Below are 21615 nucleotides of genomic sequence, written 5' to 3'. Positions count from 1 at the left end.
GCTGTGTTAATCATAAGCAAATCTGCAAGCTGTACTCCAGCACAGTAAATTCATTCAGATCATAGATTTCTGAAGAATGGGGAAATAATTCAAACATCCTTGTTAGAAATTATTTTTTAAAAGACTTCAATAAATGCAGTTATATGTCTTAATAACCAGGAAGTTCACTGTAAGCAATATGTAAGGATTGGATGTGTAACTGAAGTATGGTGTTTGCTCAGAGGTCTGTGTAGAGAAGTTGAAAGTAGTTATCAGAATGATATTTTAACATAATTTTTGGAATCCTCAAGGCATGTCACTGTGCTCTGTTGCACTGTATGTACCATCATTTCCCTGCGGTACTCTGCTTTGTCCTTTTCTGTCTTCTAATGTCTATCACAGAAGTCTTGATGGAAAGAGACCATAATAAAGATCATATTTTTGTATACAGTTAATTAGAAGGAAAAAATGCAGAACTTCATAATTGTCTGTTAAAGCCAGCAATTCTTAAGGGACAGTGAGGTTAATTTCCTTTCTTTGTATTTTGTATGCATATTGCTACTAATAATAGAGATCATAAGCTAAACATTGCTGAAAATGTGTTAGCTAAATACATACAGCTGGCTTATGATATACTTCATAAGAAATCTTGGGAGAGCTAGAGATTTTGCCTTGCATAACAAACTGTTAGCATTTTTTTCTGAATATGCTTTTGAAATAGAGCAAAGGCTTAAATCACGCGGTCAGACCTTTATAGGGCCTTGAAAAATTAGGTGCCCATTCTTATTCCTTAGTATGAATTTTATTTATTAATTATGCTATCTTAAAAATCTGCCAACATATTATTAGTGACTTGGTTATTGCTGAAACATTATAACTTTTTTGTTGGCTGTGGATTTGGGAGTTGGGTGGTTCTAGGTCAGCTGTTGTCTGGAAGTTTGATCTAGAAAGAATGTGAAGCATTTTGGTAGGGGACTGGCACTGCAGGTAAAAGTTTGAGTTTTTAAAAAACAACCAAAAGCCCAAACCAAGGAGTGGTCATCTGTGTGCTTGACAAGTCTGTTCCCTAACTTGGCATTTTACAACTCTGAAGAATCCTGACATCAGACTCAATAATTGAATTATTGTTAGATATAACAATTTTATGTGAATTATTTTTAACACCTAATATGCCTGCCTCAATATTTTGTAATGTCCTCTGGTTTCATTCATCAGTCTAATTGTGACTGAAGCGGTCACAGAAGTGTGGGTGCTGAAGGTCTAAGCTGTATCTCAGCTCATAGTTTCTGAGTATCTACAAGAAAATAAAAACAGAAAATGTGCCAGGTGAGACTTTTCCAAATGAAAATAAGAAGCCAAGTGCTTTCTCCAGCACAAGAACTTATGACATACCTTGACAATGCAGTTGCTTTCAGTCTGCTAACATTAGATGTACTTGAGCATTTTGACCAGCATCCAGCTGTTCTTTCTCCCTGTGTAATTCTTCTCGTTCTCAAAATTAGCAGTTGTATCTTAGTTTAACTGAAATTAGTTTATTAAAAAGTAAACCATCTTCAAGCTAGAAAATAACCATCAGTTTAATGAACTGTTCCTATATGCCTGCAGACCTTGAATTGCCACTGAAGTCCAGTTATTCCCTTGCCAAAAGGAAGGTTATGACAAGCTTTCTCATCAGCTACGGAAGACAAGATACACCTGTGTAGTCAGAGGAAGATTTTTTCTTTTGTTAATTCATAATAACCACCCAGTTAGTATAACCATGCAGCGCTCATTTTGTGCTACGTTACACCAGATACAGTTTACCTGGTGACAGTGTGAGCTGGTTGACATTCTGGTTCATTTTTTAAGGGCCTGTTAGCCAAAAGGGTTTTGAGGTGAATCTGAGATTTTCACAGTGAATTTCCTGAAGAAGGTCAGATATAATTAACACTGTATAATAAAAAAAAACCTCACAGTGACTAGAAAAGGCAGTGTGATATGCCAGCTGCTTGAGCTGAACTAAAACAGTGAAAATGATGAATATCAGGCTTATTTTCCATATGATCCTGCTGCTTAAAATACTGCTGTAGAGCTGAGAGTGCTCATCTTCAGTCTCTAGGGAGAATATCATGGCTTGAAATACCAGCTGGTTATTTCTGCCCGCTTGCGTGTAGTGGATGGTGTCTGCTGTGAAAAGGTTGCATAAAATTTTAATTAGGAAAGGAAGAAAAGGCATGGGAAGCACTCTATAGCCTGACAATGTCCTGCACAAGTTCTCAGGTCACAGAAATGCTATTTCCCCCTTACTAAAGAGGCAGAAAGTGATTGCTCTTGGTTTAGTAAGCAGCATTCAAGTGGTAGCTTCTCATTTACTTTGTGAGACAAAAATAAATGAAGCTATTTGTTTAAAGCAGAGTAGAAAGCTTTGCACAACAAGGAAAGACAGCTTTTCTCTCTTCTTGTGAAAGAAAAGTGGAAAAAAAGCTTGTACTTGCTGTGAAATACATGTCTTTGGCATCTCTATCCTGACTGGTTTTTTTGGGGGGTTTGGGTTTTTTTTGTTGTAGGGTTATTTTTTTCTTTGCTTGTTTTGGTTGTTGTTTGTTGTTGTTGTTTGTGTTTTTGGTTTTTTTTTTTTGGTTTTTTTTTGGGTTTTTTTAAGCTTTTTCAGGGTTTTTCTTCATCCCCTGCTTGAAGGATCTCCTTTAATAAGCTATTACTCTTACTGAGGAGGACTAGGCCTTAGATCTATAACACTGCTAGTACTAACCATGTATCTGCTCTTCCCTAAGGTACTAAAGATGATGAAAGGCTTTGAAAGGCCAGAGCTTTCGTTTAGTTTAGCTTCCTTAAAAACCTAGGTTTTCTAAACTTCCTTACACTGTTACATTTAGTTCATGAGGTTTTGAGAATTTGTCTTCTTCATTAAAAATAGATCAGTCTTCTGCAACTGTGTCATGCATGACTTCATGCTATGTTTATTTGTATTTATATAAAGAAGGCTTAAGGAAAGAGAAAAGGATGATACCACTGATTCTGACTTTTAAATATTTTACTTATCTTAATTATGGTTGCAGTTTCTTTTTGCATTTGAAATGAATGTTTTAACGACTATACTTTTTGCTGAAACAAAAGCCTACACTTTAAAAACACTTAAAAATTCAACAGGAAGTTCCAAAAAATCGGATTGTTAACATAACTTTTCCATTTTAACGTGATTTTGTGATTGACATTAAATATGGAATAAAAACGTTTCATTTCCCCTGTTCAAAAGTTGTCAGTAGTGTTAGTCCTATTTTCAGTGATGTTGTAGGACTTCTGGGCTGTACCTCACTGTACCAAAGGCTGTATAAATCTTCCTGTGTTGTCTCCAGCAACTGAGGGCACCAGTGAAGGAATAAATGAACACTAATTGTATGTGAACTTAGGTAAGGAAGGTGGTTCATGTGTTCTCTTAAGCTGGGCAGTGCCTGGCAGGACTTGGTTTAAAATATTCAGAACTGCATTTTAAGACAGAAATAAATGGCTGAATTGTCAGTGGCAAGCTTCACTGAAAAAGAAGGTATTAATAGTGAAATGCTAACTTTCACTTTAAATCCACTATACAGTATTTTGGAGAAAAACTGAAGGTGTTCTTTATGGGCCAGAAAAGCAACATGGAAGGTCTCTCATTCTCTGTTGTAACTGTTTCTTCATCAGCAGTTACTAGATACAGTGAAAAATGCTATTCTATGGAAAGGATATATTAAAAACATATATTAAACTTTGATCATTTAAGTATGATTTCTATCTTGGAAATGCCCCTTAAAAGTCCAGGAATGAAGTTAAATTATTTTAGTGGAGCTTAGCATCTAAATAATTTTATGAATCGAGTCTGTTATTGTTTTGGTACAGTTATGACAGTTATGTGTTCTGAATAGTTAAAAATTAAAGGGAAAGTTGTTATTAATTAAAAAAAAAAAAAAAAGCTAAGACACTTCTTTTCTAAAGAATAATTGATGAAAAGCCTGAAGGTTTTCATGTACCGTACAAACTGAGGTGTCGGTTTGCATTTAGATCTGCTACTAGAAGTTTATCTGTTGTCAGGTAATATGGCATTTATTTCACTTGCTGGTTTTGTAAAACTGGTGTATTGTTGTATTGTACAGATTGCTTCCATTACTGCTGAATTTTAGTTTTCCTGATGAGAAACATGGAGAATGCCAGAGAATACCCAGTGTGCTGCCAAAGCCAGTTCAAGACAACAAAGAACCTTTTGTCTTGTAGAGGAGTTTTGTTTGATCTGATTTCTAGCATTTTAAGTTTTACTTGAGGTACAGGGATGCAGGGGAACCTCATAACTTATATTTTTTCCATCACATCAGTATGGAATATATCCTGAGTATTCTATTGACTGAGTTAGGGAATAATGAAGATACAGGAATGGAGGTTAGGCTTTCCTGGGGAAATATTTGCATTTGGCCTAATTTATTTCAGATGTCTGGATGCAGTTGACAGTCACCTAGACTATGTGGTGAAAGCATACTGGTGCTGACAAGTCCTGGCACTGTTATTTATGAGATCTGATGAAATAACAGCATGAGTTAATATGGTTTCCTAATGTAAATGGCACACAATATTAATCAAACTGAAGTTTACAGGTCTTGAGTTGTTCATGTAAAATTTAACCAACTTTTAAAAAACAAAAGGTAAATAACACTGTGATCCGTCTCCAAGATTTAGTTATACGAAATCCAGCAATTTTTACCTTTATAGGAAGCCACAATTCAACTGTGACATCCTTCATAGCAAAAATGGTATTCCAGACATCACAAATGACATTTCCTTTTGAGCTCGGCTGCAGATGAAGAAGCACCAATACCTGTTCAGAACCTGATTTAGAGCTAACAGGGGAATAATTTTACTATGCTACAATCCTGCACTGACAACACTTTGTAGCTGGTCACAGTGCTGATAAATATATTTTATGGAATATCTGCTTGTAATGTGCAGATAGAGGCAGGAGAATTCTCCATTTTATTTTGGTTTATTTTATTTTGTCATTTTAATATGATTTAGAATAAGCCTGGTAGGCCATTAAGAACTAGGAGATATACTTAGCTTTTAGTTACACTGATGTGAATTACAGTTTGATGTCTTGGTAATGTTATTTCACACTTATAGAACAATTTGCAGGTTGTAGCTATGCCTTATGGCATTACAGAGATGTAAAATCAGAGAAAATGAAATAAGCGTCTAATCCTTCCTGGAAATTATTATTTTATATTTTTTTAATCTTGCATAAAAAAGTAAAAGAAAACCACTATAAAACATCAACAAACCTTCTTTGTAAGATCTTTGTGTTTGTACCACACTTTTACATCCTGGAATAACAAAAATCTCTTCTGTTTAAAAGCAATTTAAGTTTTAGCATTGAATTTATAGGATTTGGTTTACTTACATCTGTTTGCTTTTCCTGTAGAGTGCACCCCAGGATAATCAGTCTTAGCAAAAAATCTTGCAGTTCTTCCTCTTGCTGCCCCAAACTGTCAATACTATATCTTAATAAGTCTAGTTTACCTAGACATTCATTAGACACTCAGGTTTCCTGGAGAGAAACCAGTATACTATACCAGTATAGTGGTGGTGATGTGTATGCGTGTGTGGATTTTAAAAGCAACAGAAAATGAAGTGCAGACTTAATATTAGCTAAGCTGCATCTGTGCTACAAACAAAAATGCATGTTTCTTCCTCTGAAATATGCCTATTTTGCCTTAACGTTTTCCTGTCTCTCTTGTACGCATCTGTCTAGCCCCACAGTCTAATCTCATATGGTTCTCATAAACAAGATTCAGAATGTGCCAACAAGGTTAAAATATATTAATATGAATTCATGAATTTGAAGCACACTCTGGATCCCACCCCAGGGTCTTTCTTTCACTGTTCTCTGTTTACAGGTGCTAAGATGGATGACTGTGAATTCAGTAGTATACATCTGAGTGCCGTTGTGCTTTATTATGCTAGCGTGATAGACCACATAAGCTAGAAATAAATCTCTGCTGATTGCAGAGCAAGAACTAAAGATACACAACTGTGACATCTGGCTTTAGCATTGTCCCTTAAGAGCCCTTAGACATGAGCTTGTCGAATGTTAGTTTTTTGATTTATGTGGTAGCTGGAGAGTCTGCCTTGTTACTTCAACTAACAGTTACGGTTTTGTATACCTTCATGAATATGTTTTTACTGTGATGACTGTTTTCCAGATCTGAGTGTTGACAGGGTCTCTGTATTGGTAACCACATTGTGAAACTGTATTTTAACAGCGTTATCACCAATTTTGCCTCACTGGGATTTAAGTGCATGCTTTGCACAGGCTTTTGTTTTGGTTTTCTTCTGAAAAAAGCTGAGCCACACAAATGTTTCTCACCATAAGTTGTGGGAGAAGTCCTACATCCTCCTAGTAATGGTAGAATAGTTACGGTCAGACAGTGAGGGTCTACGTGCTTTTTACCTTCTTGCAGGCTCAACTGGCTAGCAGTCCAAACTGGAGGTGTTATCTGAGCTAGGCAGTTGAGTTAAAAGCACCACTGATTTCAGGTCAAATAGTTCTGTGTTTTGGTAGGGAAGAGGGTCAGGTACAATTACTGTGGAAGAGTCTGGATCAGCTATGGTGTAAATACAAATACTTGACAGTAATAACACAAAGGCAGTTAAGTGGGCAGCTGAAAACAAGGCCTGCAACTTGACAGAGATTTTGCCAGTTTTGCCTTGGTATTGCGTTCGTATTGGATTTATCTTTCAAAAGTTATGGCACATTAATCTTGTACCTATTTGTATTGCAAAACTTAGCAAAAGAAAAAGCAGGGTCCTCATCAGTATAAAAACCAGTCTTTGTAACTGAGTGTGCTTGTGCTGATTTGAAAGTAATGCCACTACAGTTAACCCCACTGAGTTACAGGAACTGTAATTACTGGTATTTGTTGCCATTGTTGTTCCTTACAGCATGAAGATGACTGTAGTACCCACTCTTGCTGTTTACTTGGCTCTGTTGTGCTCTCAAAGTTTTTTCTTTCTTTTGAGATACTTGCAGATTTTTATTTTTCTTTTAAAAAGAACAGCCAGTTCAGGTCTGAATATTTAAATCCCTCTAATACCACCTCTATTGGGCACCTTGCATCTGTCATCTTCTCTTCCATCAGGAAGAAACAAAAATTAAATCATTGGAGAAGATTAAAATAATTTGATTTGCTTTCTTCAATGATCACACATGTGAACACACAGAGAAAGGTGTGGGAAAACAAACCATATGAAGACGTGCTGAATCACACTCTTAAAGCTATGATATTCAAGAACCTTTATGGTACACATGAGTATGAAGGCTTTTCCTGCCGTGGTCTGTAGAAACTCTTTTAATGACCCTTGCAAAGTAGTAATTGTATTTCAAAAATATTCCTTTAAACAGAGCTGATATTTCACTGTAGGTTTTTCTACCAGAAATATTCTATGGTTGCTGTGTAATGATGCAATAAATTCCTGTAATGATGCAATAAATTCCAGGAGCTTGTTACAGTTAATAACCTGTAAAGGGCAAAGGTATTTGGACAATGCACATTAAATTAGACCTGTATCAATTACTAATAGTGTAAGTTATTTCTTCTTTTGTCCTTCAAAGAATTGTCATTTTGTGGAAGAAAAAGAGGTCAATTTATTTTGTATGTTTAATTTTTACAGCCAATGACTTCTTTGTGAATAAATAATATGCCTTGTTCAGAAGACAAGCATCAACTCTGAACAATTATCAAAGACATTAGGATACAATGCTAATGTATTTCATGCTTCAAAAGCTACAGCTGCCAGAAGTTCACAGCAATCAATCAACATTTTTTTTGTGCTGTTTTTTGTATATTAGCTATCCACCAGGGGTAATAATTATGACCCTGTCTACCCTTACTCTTTTAAATAAGTTTACTGGTTATATTGATTTACTTAATGTTCCTCTGTGGCTATTTCATAAGCACGTACCATTTCAGAAGACAAGCAGCGTCTTATTTCCCTTTCTCTGTAGAATGCTAATTTCATTTTTTTTCAGACAATTTAACACATTTCTTTATGTTTGAATTAAATTACCTTTTCTACTACTGTAATCTGTAAATTAGAAAGCCGAACAAAAGCGCTGCAGTAGATAAAGGCTTTGTCTTTCATAGCCTGTCAAGTTAATCTTTGTTTCTTTAATAAACTAAGTCTGGTGATCATAGTGCAAGCTCTAGTGTAAAGCAGTCGGAGAACCATCTCTATTTATTGGAACAAATGTTTGTGTGGTTGAGGTCAGAAAGGTCTTTGTTAAATTCTTGCATATAGGCTGAATTGCTTTACAACCTGGCAAACTATAGATGCAGGGGTTTTCTAGGTCAAAACTTATGCTGTCGGCAGAAGAATTTGTATTAAAGGAATTTGCATTATGTGCAGTCTCCATTTAAAAAACTTAAGTTTCCAATCCTGTCTCCCTTGTTTGACCTTCACCCAGAATAGACTGTAATAAAAACTATTTTTATAAGTCACAAAAAGGAAGCACAGGCACTGCAGCTATAACAATGTAAGATTACCTGTGGATTTACGAGCAGGGAATGTTACTTGCTTGGTTATAGCAATGAATCTCACTTGTGCTAATAAGCAGTACTGTCTCTGCCCTGCCAGCACTGGGGCAAAGTCGCTGAGATGCTCTCAGCCAGAGCTAGCTGTGCACTGTGGCAATTAGCTCTGTTTTCTGTCTTTCACCCTGGATAAAAATGGAATCTGTTGCAAAGAGGAAAATAGAAATTACAAAGTGCCTATTTGTAACTTTGCCTTGGTGGATTTTTTTTGGTATTTTTTTCTCCTCTACCCTAAATTACTGCATCTAAAAGTCACTTCAAAATTAGTTTCTCAGAAAAGGAGCCCTAATCTTTCATGGCCATTCGTCACTGTTATTTAGATAGCCAAGCAAAACCAACCTGAACAGGCATTCCCCCTCAGATGAAACTAGCAGCACAGAAGTGCCTTTTTGCACCTGCTTTTATTTTGTGGGTGAAATCTGGCTTGAGAGGTGCCCTGGTATCTCCTGTTTATGAAAGGAGGATGAGAGGAATGGAAGACTATTGGGCTGAAACAGCGTGATACATCTCCTGTTGGCTTTATGCTCTGCGAAATGAAGGAGTGATAGATGAGTAAAATTGTATGTAGAGAAATTAAAATAGCCTGTTGCAAGTAGAAACTGTGTTGTTAAAGTTATGCTCTGAAATGCAATATTATTTGTATGATATTATATGCTATTCTAATTTTGGCTGTTATTGCTGTAGAAATTGCGGGTAAGGTATACTTGTGTGTATATTTTCTTATATTTTAAAAATACTTCAGAGCTATTTTAACAGTTGACTACTTCTGAAAGACTGGTAAAAAATTGCTGTAGATTTTGAAATTTGGCCTGTGATATTGATACATAACTGAATTGTTTTGGGTTTGTTTCTAATGCTAAAGAAGAAATGTAAAAACTAGTTTGTGATGCTTTAGTTCAGCAGTAATAAAAGGAGTGGAGTCACTTATTGTTATATAAAATCACAGTATCTCACTTTTGAGCACTCCAAATAGCTTGTAATTTGCAACTACAGTGAAGAAGAATACAAGTCTGAGACTGTTACTATTAGACAGTTGTTTGTGTTATTAATGTGTTTCTGTGTATGTATTTGTAACCACTTTTCTACAAAGACAAAGACAAATCCCAGTGTCTGAAACACTTGCTTTCAGTTTTAGGGAACCTCAGGTGTCTGCTTACTGAAATATGGTAATTGTGTTTTAGGTAGATCTGTTGGTTATGTACACAGAGCTATGTTCAGCGAGTTTGACTTCATATGCCTGGTTCCTTAAATAGTTAAGTTAATAGCATTTTCCAGAAAGATATCTAAACTTTCTTTTACAAAGTGCTTGGTGAATATTTTATTGCCAATTTACTATAACATTGCTGTCTGTGATGGCTGGTAAGCGATGTGCCAGCTGTGCCCACACTCAGGAAATGTGAAATGTCTCCATGTGCTTTGAGCAATGAGAAATGATCTGTTTATTTGCTTATATGAAATAACAACTCCATGTTAAAAAGTAGTGGAAATAAACCCCCTTAACAGCTGTACTGAGACAGTTAACTACAATTAAAAAAAACACCAAACCACCATCAACCAAAACCACAACAGATTAGATTTAATATAAAACTAATGAAGATGGAGGTGTTCTTGACTTCCATTTCATAACTGCCTTGAAGGTCACGCTTCCTCAGAGATAAAGTATGTAAACAACAGTATTCATTAATCTTTATACTGTGCCAAGGAAAGTGAGATGAAATAAAAAGTCCTAAATATTTTTACTGTTCCTGAGAGAAAATAGCACTCTGTGTTAAATACTTAGGAGGTGGCGCTGAGTCCTCTTCCCTTCTGCATATGAGATGATGAAATAGAAGGTACCTTATTTCATAGCATCATGTTCTCAAGGTAAAGGGTTAGCAACAGACAAGATGCAAGGATAACTTCAAATCATGTATTGACCATTTATTTATTAAAAAGGGGGATATTTGCAGTTTATGTAAATTATCAGTGTTCTCCTGGAGATTGCAGAGTTATGCCTGTGTATAGGACTACTCATGTAAAGTTAAAGCCAAATAATTTTTCCAAAGCTTTTCCCCCTTTGAATTTGTGGGTTTTTGGCAGATGCACTTTCCTAAGGACTAGAGTGGAAAATAACATTTAGAAATCTATCAATCTCCATTGAATCATCAGCTACCTTGTAAGTTTTAGCCTTTTATAAAAGGTGAGAGCTATGGACTGCCAAAAGCTTTGGTGACTCAGCAGCGCTTAGCCTTAGGCCCATTTTTACTTTATCTTCATTTCCAGAGTAAAGCTTTTTGTTTATCTGCACATTCTTAATGCATGAATAGGTCTGCAAATGGATCATAAGTTTACTGAAATGAAAGCAATATTTAATATGGGGGAGAGGTGTGTGTGCCTCCCTGACCTTTATTTTTTTTGTTTTTATCTGCTTATCTCTTAAGGTATCTTGGGACAGGGAAAAGTAATTTTCTAATGGTAAACTGTGGGGGGGTGTTAGTTAATGGAAAATTAACCATACATTCTTCTGGGATGTGTTAAAAATAGGAATCATAGTTGTGACGGGAACAAAGATAATTTTTTCACCTAAGTGTTGGTAAGCACTACTTATTTTGGTGCTGCACTTCAAGAAAGACATGGACCAAGGACAACAGGAGAGATGCAGGAATAATCTCAGGTTTACCAATCTGATGTAAAAATTTGAAAGAAGTATGTTAAATCAAAGAAAGAAGGTTAAAACTTCCCTGTGCAGGCCAAGACAGTAATCCATGATGTTATATCACAGCAGCAAGGCTGTCCAAGGATGCACATACTTGCACAGACTGTAGCAAATAGTTGTATGACTGTGAGGCTTTTGTGCTCAGGACTAGGGTATGTTGTGCTTTGAAAGGACTTGTTGTGCCACTTGTGTTGTCTGTAGTGTGGTTTGGACTACCTGGCCCAGCCACGAAGGGAATTTCTGTCTACGAAGATAATCAGGCAGCAAAGCGCAGGTTATCCATCACACATGGTTTAAGGAACAAGGCAGAAAAACGTGTCAAATATTTTAATATCTGATGTGTTTTGAGATGGCAAATGGATCAGATGATCTCTTAAGATGCTGTACGACTTTCCTGTGATTTATAAATGCTAGATATTTTTTTCCAGAGTCCTTTAAGCCTAAGGTTGGTCATAATTACAACGGTGTTGTGATTTTGGTATAGCTGCTTTGCAATTTATCTCACAGTCTTGCTGATTTCCTCTTTTATGGCTCAGATTTTCTGTCTGAAAACAATCTTAACGAGAAGCCTAATGACTGCCTGTGGTGGATTAAAAGTAGAGTATGCTTGCAGCAGGGAGGAATAATAAAAAAAGCAACAAAAAAGCCAGTATTTGGAGCAGTGCTTATAGCTTGCCTTTTTTTTTTTTTATTATTTTTCATATATATTGCAGTGTAATTATGTCAAACTTCTGGCTTTTCTTTTTTTGTTAAACTGTCTCTTTTTTTGGTGTTGGGTTTGTTGTTGTTTGGTTTTTATTTTTCCAAAAGCATTAGCAACATTCTTTGTTTTGTGTTCTTCCTTCTTTGTACTTGCCTCTTACCTTTGGCAGGTTGTTTTTTCTACTAGTTGGTAGAAGGACAATAAAGTGAAAGGATAACCAAAGAGGAGATGAAGAAAGGTGAGCTAAAGGTAATAGAGGCAGTGCAGTTGTGAATTAAAAAAAAAAAAAAAGTACTTGTGGAAAAAGTACAGAAAAAATGTGACTGAGGGCAGAGAACAAAGACACAGACATACAGTCAAATACAGAAGATGCAGTCTGTAATTGTGTCTGATTCCACACCCTCCCATTCCTTTTATATGGTCACAGTGAAGCAATATAGGCTTTTAAATAAAAAGCACACCTCTCATAGAGTCCTCAAGTTCTGTGTTCTTAATGATAAATGCACTTTTATGTAAAAAGTACAAAGGGCTGTACTGAAGCCTTCCAGTCCATCTAAGAAAGTATATAGCTGCTTTGCCTTCAGCTCACAGCTGGGGTTAAACTACTTGATTTCCCTTGTTCCATGGAAAATACTATTTAATGGGTGTTTTCTGTACACGGGCATAGCCGGACTGGCCGTGGTGGTGGAGAAGCTGGATTCTGATTTGCCCAAAGGATCTTTCTTGAATCCCATTGTGGCTGGTCATGGTGCATTTCTGTGGGACCTAGCCCTGCTCCTGGTAGCCAGTCTGCTAGGGATAACAGATCCTGAAGTCAGGGTTGGTGTGCTGATGGTTTTGATTCATGGTTTAAATAAAGGGCATGAAGAAATTAATTTCTCCTGCATGCCCGTAATAGGTTGGGGTTGATTTTCTGGGAGGTGGGAGGAGAGGGCCTTGAGGTTGTGGGTTGGGAGTGTTAATTTTCTGGTTTTTAATTTGTGTGGTTTCTGATAAAATGAGCTGCAAACTTGGTAAAGATCCATTTGCCTTGCTCTTCTGAAATGAAAATTATCATTGTAAGAAGTTCAGTAGTTGCTGTTCTGCAGTTACTTAAACCTTCTCCAGCACGGTAATTTAGAAGGGGAAGGAAGGAACTCGCAGTTCTCTACAAGCCCCTATAAAAAAAACCCCAAACAATATACCTCCCCAGCCCACCCCCTACCCCCAGCGAGGTCCTTATAGTGAAGAACAAGCATTTTATTCCTGTTTTGGTACTGGTATTTGAATTTTTGAGCAAGCATTTCAGCAGGTTTGAGTAATTTCAACACAATTAGAAACACAAACAAGACATTAGAGGAATATAAGCACTGCCACCTTGCTTAGAGGGCAGTTCTTAGAGTGCTTGACTAAGTCAGTGACACTTTGCTAGGACTAGCATGCTCAGTGGGAGCATACAGCTCTAAAGGTGGTCTTTCAGAAAATGTCATTCTTGGAAACAAAACACAAAGTAGATTTTTGGTTTTTATTCCCCTCCTCACCCCCCAAACTGTGCTTATATGGGTCAAACACCACTGCCTTTATTACTATTATATGTAATTATTATGCAGTTTAATAACGCAGTGTGAGTTTTACAGGTTTATACATATTATATGATACAGCATTATTATCTCTAGCTTTCTTCTGACCTTCAAAATCTTTTTATCTTGTTCATTGTTCTTTCTTTCCCATACTTTTCACAACAACTAAATAAACTAAAATTTGGTAAAATACTACTCCTTTTCATCCCATTTTATTCCATAGTGTCCCACCATAGTTTCTGTTACATCACAGGTAAGAGTGCACTCTCTGGTATGTATTATTTCAATAAATTCTATGCAAGACTTTTTAATGTGTGCAAGTACCGTCTGCTGATATTTAAAATACAGATTAATTGCTACAACAATAAAGACAAAAAAGAAACAATAAACACTGAGAAATGTATTTGTGTTCTGTGCTAGTACTAGAAAATAGTTGAGTATAATCTTATATTTTATATGCCATCTGAACCATCTCACTGTATTTATATGCTTGTAATTTAGCCTAACCTGTACTTTCTGCATTCATTAATATACGAGGAACCCAGCGAATGAGTACCCTATTATATGCAAGATCTGTGGCCTGGGGACAATTTTATTTTACTCATAAATTTTAATATCCACTCTCTACTACTGTGAAAATAATGACCCTGTAGTGGTTTTGCCTGTCATTACAGAGAACTTTTTTAAAAGCTGTAAAAAGAAGTTGTGACTGACTGGTGTTGACCCACAAATCTGAGACTAGGCTTTTTCTTGTTTTTTTTCTGTCAAATGCCAAACTGTCTTTGCCTGTTACTAGCTTTTAACTGGGCATGAGAATGATCTTGCTTTTTCCCATTCATTATAATTTATTATAATATAATATAATATATATAATATAATATATATTATAATTATATGTACTTCGTTATAAAAGGAAAAGAGAGCATAATTTTTTTTTTTTTCCCTTGAAGAGTGAAATACAATTTTGGTTTTGCTCTTAAAAAATAAGTTGGAATTTTTAGCTTATTTTTGATCATGAATTCCATTAGAAATTGTATTCTTAGGATCATTAGCTATCAACCTAATTGCTGATTATTGACTGGTAGATTTTGGTTCAGTTTTGTTGACAAACCACGTTGGACTCCTCTGAAACACTAAATCATAATTTTCTAATGACCACTTGTGGGAGCTATTTGTGGCTTTCAGTTTTATCTAATCCACACAAATTCACAAATGGAAGATCCAATGGGAGTTTGCAATCACAAAAATTCAGTAGTTTAGACTCTGTTAAGTCTGCGGGATCATCTGCCAATATTCTGTGCATGTGTATTCACTAGATAAACACAGAAAAGCAAACATGCTTCCCTTATTGGAAAACATCTATTGGTCTAGATGAAACTGCTCAATGAGCTCAGTCCTCAGGTCTCCAAAACCTGTCGTTTACATCAATACTGACAATTTCACTCCCAAGTTTTGAAACACTATTCATATTCTATTCCATGTTTGAAAAGAAAGCTCAAGCTGTAACAAACTTAGTGCTCAGATTGTGAATACAAATCAATTTGTGTGTGTGTGTGTGTGTTTCAAGCAATGTATTTAAAAGAAAAAAGGAAGATTGCATAGTAGAAGACAAATCAGGAAAAGCACTAGACTTTTTCAAAATTAGAAGTGAATTTTCATACAACATTGCATAGATTAAATCCTGATATTGAGTGTTACGTAAGTCTACCTTGCAGAAGGACAGTATTTTATCTGCTAAAAAAAAAAGCTTTCTTAATGATTCACAAATCTTGCTTTCCTATTTTTTATAAAATTTCAAGAGTAATGTTATCTTCCAACCTCAATCTTTATATAGATATATCATCCTAGGGTTTATGTTGTATTGAATCCAGAAATAATAATTCTTTCTGCCATGTCATGAAACATCTGTCTGAGGGATGATCAGGAAATCACACGAATCACTGTAATTGAATCTCAGATACGTGTTCTGAAAGTTTGGCCCCGTCCTCTTTCACTGTAGTCTGATTTTTTTTTTTTAAACTTGTTGGGATACTTCAGCAGTTCTTTTAGCAGCATACTGTGCCCAAAGGGGAAGTGTAAAGAAAGGTGGGTTTGTTTTTTTCAGTGGAAGGTAGTGTTTTTGATTAGCCTTAATTTCCTGAGTCTCAGTTAGGGTCTGCTGAGAGTATGCCCATATGCAAACTTATTTCTTAAGCTTCCTTAGGCAATTATTTCTTATTGAAATCAGTTATTTTTTTTTTTTATATGATAGATAACTCTTTATTTATTGTCAAACTTCCCTTTTCATTCAAGTTTTGGAAATTATTTTGATTTTTCATCTCACTGTACCTTCCCTGACTTTGATCTCTTTTTGATTCCTGAATTCAAAATCATGGCCAGTCTGGTCATATAGGTGCTCCCACCAGTTGTTGTGGCTCTTTAATTGTCACAATTCCTTATTGTGCTTCCCCAATGCCAGCTCAAATTTAACAATGGAAATGGTCTTGCACCAGTGGGCAGGCTGTTGAGGATCAGGGCCAGAAAGAACATTTCAGTGTTACACATTAATAGTTTGCTCCTGAGCCCTGTACTACACTTTAAATGAACACATCAAGACTGTATCTCAGATTTGACATGCATGCGCTTTCCTAACCCATCAGTGCTGCACTTCTTACCCTAATTGACACATTGCTTCCCGGTCACATATTGCTGTCTGCTTTTTGTCACTACTCATACAACTGACAGGTGCTGATGCTCTTTGTTCATAACTTTTGTGAAGGTCACTTTCTGTGGAAAGACATGCCTGCATCTGCTCTATCAGTGCCCCGCGTTTGTGGTTCAGACACTTCTTTCTGTCTTGTTTCATCAATGAATTCTTTTCTGTGGAAAGAAAATAAAAACCATTATTCTTAATAAGTGTTGCTTCTGGATCTTTAAATATCAGTCAGGATTGGAAAAACCAATTATCTCGCTATATGTGATAAGGGCCACTGGTTTAACATCTGTAATTATTCATTTTAATAACTAAGATGATTAGTTAATGTTATATAGGTCATATTGCTCAGTATATTACATTAAATTGCAAAAATACCACAACTGGCATATGATCCCCAAATGACACAAAATTATTCTGTTTGCAAACAACACCCCAACCCCCCCCAGTCAATCTCATATTTTCCAAACTATCATAGCAGTGTTCTTAATTATAATTTTCCACTTAGAGGAAGCATATGAATCTGTTTTTACTTTGTTTTCCTGACAGGTCTGGTTTTTTTTAAGGGAATTTTAGCTTAGCTAGTCAAAATCTTAAACCTTATTATGGATGACAGTCAGTCATTTGAAGTTCAAGGTTTACATTAGCAGTCAGTTTTCTCTGATTTCTTTGGTCTCTGCACTTTTGCTCTTAACCAGAACTCCTCTTGCTGATAGGAATGCTTTCGTTCAAAATAAACAAAGAAATGCTTCTCAATTTTAAATAAGAAAAATGGAAAAAAGATGAATGAATTCTGACAAACATGATCTTAAAACCTGATGTTTTTGCTGTTGCATCTTTTGCAATATACCTTATGTTTGAAAATAAATTTGAACTAAAGCACTGAAAAGTTCCAGTTGTAATATTTAAGCTGAAAACAGTCAAAAATATTACAACTTTTTAGGAAATACTTTGAAAATAGAAAGGATATATTTTTAAGCTGAAAACAGTCAAAAATATCACAACTTTTTAGGAAATACTTTGAAAATAGAAAGGATATATTTTTATAAACTGTTTCAGTAATTGGATTGATTTCATGAATAATACTGGTAATAAAAAAGCTACTAAATTCTCAGTTGAGGTTCATGAGGGTGATTTTTAATATGCATCATTCTTCCAGTAAAAGATTCCTAATTTTTGGCCATTTAGTGGGTGCAGTGAGGTCTTTTGGGACCTTGATTTATGCTGTTTCCTCATTGAGGATGGGGGGAGAAACTCCAAACAAAACAGAAAAAAGCCAGTCATTCTGTCAGCTGAAGGTGAACAATAATGAATGCATCTGTCTTTTAGAATGGAACAGTACAGACCACTGGAGCAGTCAGTATATTAGTAGGCAGCTCAGAGGCCCCAGCAGCAGCTGTGATGTGTTTAAGTGTGTTCTGTATTATCTCCAGAGCAACCTGTTATTTCTTACAACTGCTGGAGCTATTGTGAACTTTTTGTTTCATGCCTTGTTAGAAAACTCTAAGCCAGGTATTATAGAAGTTGTAGATGGATGTCATTAAATAGCGGTCATTATATGGAATCTTTGTTATATGTGTTATTTCTGTTATACTACAATACTTTAGCTTCTGGTTACAATATTAATTCCTCGTGAAAGTTGTATGATTGATGGTATTGTATAGAAGCATACAGGGGAGGTAAGTTGAAGAGCTCAAGGAATACAATCAAATTTTCCTTTTAATCCTGTTCCCCAATGATTACGAGAATGAGAATTTGTCCAGGCATTGCTTCTCTCTGATGCCCTGCTTTTTGTGGGGAAAGGGGAACCAAACAAAACACCCCACAAAACCAAAGAGGGACAATGGGCAGCATCTGGCAGAATTGATAGCTGAAGAAATAACGTTCTTGTGCTCACCGTGTGTTCCTCTTCTCTTCCTCATTAGGGAAAGGGAAATAACTAACTGGATTTTGAGATACATGATCAACAGCTGGTCAGCCTCAGCTTGGAGAGGGAGGACTGCGTGGAATCTATCTCTGTGAAAGCTGGGGTGTGACTTCATGCTCTTTGTAGCTCAGATGGTGAAGGACCACAGGAAATAGAAGGACTAGCAACCAAGTCCTGGCCTTTGGATAATACCGTACTCCCTGGCAGCTCTTGGAAGCCAGTAATTTTGAAAGTTTGATTCCAGGTCTTTATTTTGATGCCATGGTTTTTGTGTAGGGGTGGATTGTAGCTGGGTATAGGAAAGTGTTAGTGCACAGAAAAGTGGTTGTAATGAGATTGCACGCAGTCTTAGGGAGAAGTTTGGATATTTTTATAAACTTAGGAAATTAGTTCTAAACTTCAATGTATTTCCTGTTTCAATAACCGTTCTGTTTCCAGAACAAAGTATAGTAGGTCAAATGTTCGGTAACAGAAAAATTTCTTGTAACATTTGCACCACTAATAATTCTCTTTGCTGTTGCTGGTTATAGACACAGTTGAGTGATCATTATGCTCTTTCGAGAGAATTTTAATATGTTACATTTGAATTACATTGTATAACCTTAAATACAAAACTGCAGTGAAAGGTGATGTTTTTATATTCTATATATGTCTTCTTAATGACTGCTTCTACAGAGAAGTTAGCTTCTTTCTGACAAGGGTGTGCCATGCTGCTGCTGCTCTTCATGCTTTTGGAATGGGGTAATTGTATGTTAAATTAACAAAAGTGGTAGGAGTTTACTCTTTGGTTGCAGCAGGGCTGAGATTTCTCTCTTAGGATTGTAATTTTACTTCTTTACTGTCTACAGTCACCAGAATATTTACTCTTTTTCTGATTTCATTTCTAAGAACAATTATGGCACTGAAGTAATTGGAATTCTAGACAGTATTCCAGATATTACTTATATCTATAATTTATAGAAAAGATGCAAGTCAAGCCAGATTGCTCTTGCAGACTATCGTAGTGGTTTTATTCTTTTATCTCATACTATTAAAAAGCTTGTCTCCCCTTTTACTTTATTATCTTATGCTGTTGGCAAAGATACACAAACATGCATTTTAAACAGTCTTTTAAGATCAGGAAAAATATTCCCAATACACCAAAAGTGGATCAATAGAAGCTTTTAGTGGATATATACAAACCAAACATTTGGAAGTAAAAGCTCTCATTTCTATTCAGTCCCTAGCAGTGTAGTAAATTAGGCTTATGTCTTTCAGGCTAACATGAGTTATGCTCAGACAAAATTAGGTAAAAGAATATTAAAAACATGTACGTCCAAATTAGCAGAAGTGTTTCTCTGTTGCAGATTAAGTGCTGTTTGAAGATTCCAAAGATTATTATTTAAAGTACTTCAGAGTTGTTCTCAAGCAGTTAAATAACCTTTCGTTGCAGACGTTTTTGTAACTGAACCTGTGCAAGTACAAAGACTTTTAATAGTAGTGTTTAAGACCATTTCATTGATTTAAATACTTTTGCTTTATGCAGCCTGAATCATGCACCTGCTCTAGTCTTTTACAACTGCTGTAATGAAAATCTGTAGTATTTTATATCTTTTTATGGGTTTTTTCACTTTCTCCTCACTTTAACTGTTTTCATGTACTTTTTTTATAGTGTCGCCTTATCCTATCTTCTGGTATTTTATGAAAAGTGTACTAAAGTAGTCATGAGAACATTTATTTTCCTGGGACTTCAGTGAAAGGAAGCAGCAGCAGATTTGTATTCCTTAAATTAATTCTATCCTTTTTAATTCCAGCAGTTCTGGAAATGCACTCATTTAGTAGTTCCCTTTCCCTCCCCCCCATACTTTCAGGTATGTTTAAAAAATGCTTTTTTAGTGTCAAAATCAAAGTATCATTATTGAAAACTTTTGGGGAGTGAAGAAAGGTAACTCATTTATCCATCCTCCAGGGGATACTAAAGCCCTTGCCGATTACTGTTGAGGGAGACCTCTGCCCAGATGATTGTGTCAGATGGGTTTTCAACTAGACACAGACTGGAATTGGAAAAGCAGTCTTATCAGTATCGCAGATGTACCTGACCAGCTTCATAAATTAATCCAAATTCCCTTTGAAAGCAAAGGCTGAATTACCTTTTCACTCTTTCTTTGGAAGACTCCAATCAATCAATTTTTCATGAAATTTTTTGGCTTCAGAGTCATTCTCCCCTGCTCCCCTATCTTTTTCATAGTTCAGTGTAGCAGAATAAACATTTAAGGAGGACGTTTCTCTAAGGTTTCTCCTGTGATTAAAGTATTTTACTGATAAATTGGTGCCATGGCATACAGTCTATGGAATTATGGAGTTTGTAAACAGCATGAGCTAATTGCATTGTAAATAAAAAACAAAAAGCCACGCCGGAACTATGCAGTGGGAGCTGGGTGAGCCGTGACTAGCTATGAGTTCCTCTGAAGGAAATGGGTTATTGTTGGAGAGTTAGCAGGAGAATTAATCTATACAAGAAGATATACATATGCGTAGTAAGTGCGTCCTGAAGCTTTGCACCTTAAGAATTACACAAAAGGGATAAATTGCAATATGAGACCTGGAGGAGATGTTTTACTGATCACAGGAAAATGTTCTGAAGTATGCTGGTGCACTGATACTCTGAACTTGGATATTCTTCCTGCAGTGCATCACAGTTTCAGGATTGTTTTCGGACAACACATTGCACTTCTGCAAGGTAAATGTTTGATGTCCAAAGCAAGATAAATTTGCTGATTTTTTTTTTTTTTTAAACCTAAGTGGGGGTAATCAAAATAAATTTAAAAAGAACATTAGATATGCAAATTATAGAATTATCATTTGCATTTTTAAGTTTTCAGCTTATCCCTTGAGAGCAGATTTATCTGTCACTTTCTAAGGAAAAAAAAACCAAACCCAAACCCAATCCAACCAAAAACCCAAACCAAACCAATAAACAGAAAAACCTCAACAACCAAACCAAATCTCTGTAGCATTTTTCTTGGTGGTTCTGCAGGTACTTTTGCCAGTCCACAGAGTGGGTGATAACACACAGGCTAAGACATGTTTTGTATTAAGCTGTTCAGTTACATCTCTTCTGTTCTTAACTTTACTCAAATACGCTTAATTGCTTGTAAAGGCATTATTTTTTCTTGCACAAGTTACTCTAATTTGAACCAATTAGAATATAATTACACTATTTTATGCTTAATTAGACTCTCGAGTAGCTTCTTCAGACTAAGGTTGTCCCCTTGACTCTGTGTTTTGAGATTTCTGCTGGCTCCACTGAAGACACAGGTAAAACAAGAGGGTCTCTAAACTCCAGAAGCGCTGCTGCTTTGATGTTCATTAAATTACTGTTCAGGAACTTTTCTATTCCGTAGTTCATTTCTTCCAGAACATTGGAACAAGATCCATATGGTGGCGATTCATTGCGCTTCCATTTCTACGG

The 21615-nt window shown here is 35.9% G+C and overlaps 1 long non-coding RNA gene across 1 annotated transcript in view; it reads left to right on the top strand.

Annotated features, from left to right (window-relative positions):
* Window positions 1-18607, top strand: part of LOC136010953 (uncharacterized) — a 96554-nt gene extending 77947 nt beyond the window's left edge. The window contains exon 3 of the long non-coding RNA XR_010611103.1: window positions 18163-18607. This is a non-coding gene — a long non-coding RNA (uncharacterized LOC136010953). The remainder of the gene's footprint in view (window positions 1-18162) is intronic.
* Window positions 18608-21615: the final 3008 nt, after the last annotated feature.

This window comes from Lathamus discolor, chromosome 3 (assembly GCF_037157495.1).
Source record: "Lathamus discolor isolate bLatDis1 chromosome 3, bLatDis1.hap1, whole genome shotgun sequence".
Lineage (NCBI taxonomy): Eukaryota > Metazoa > Chordata > Aves > Psittaciformes > Psittacidae > Lathamus > Lathamus discolor.
This window is presented reverse-complemented; position numbering and strand designations above follow the sequence as displayed.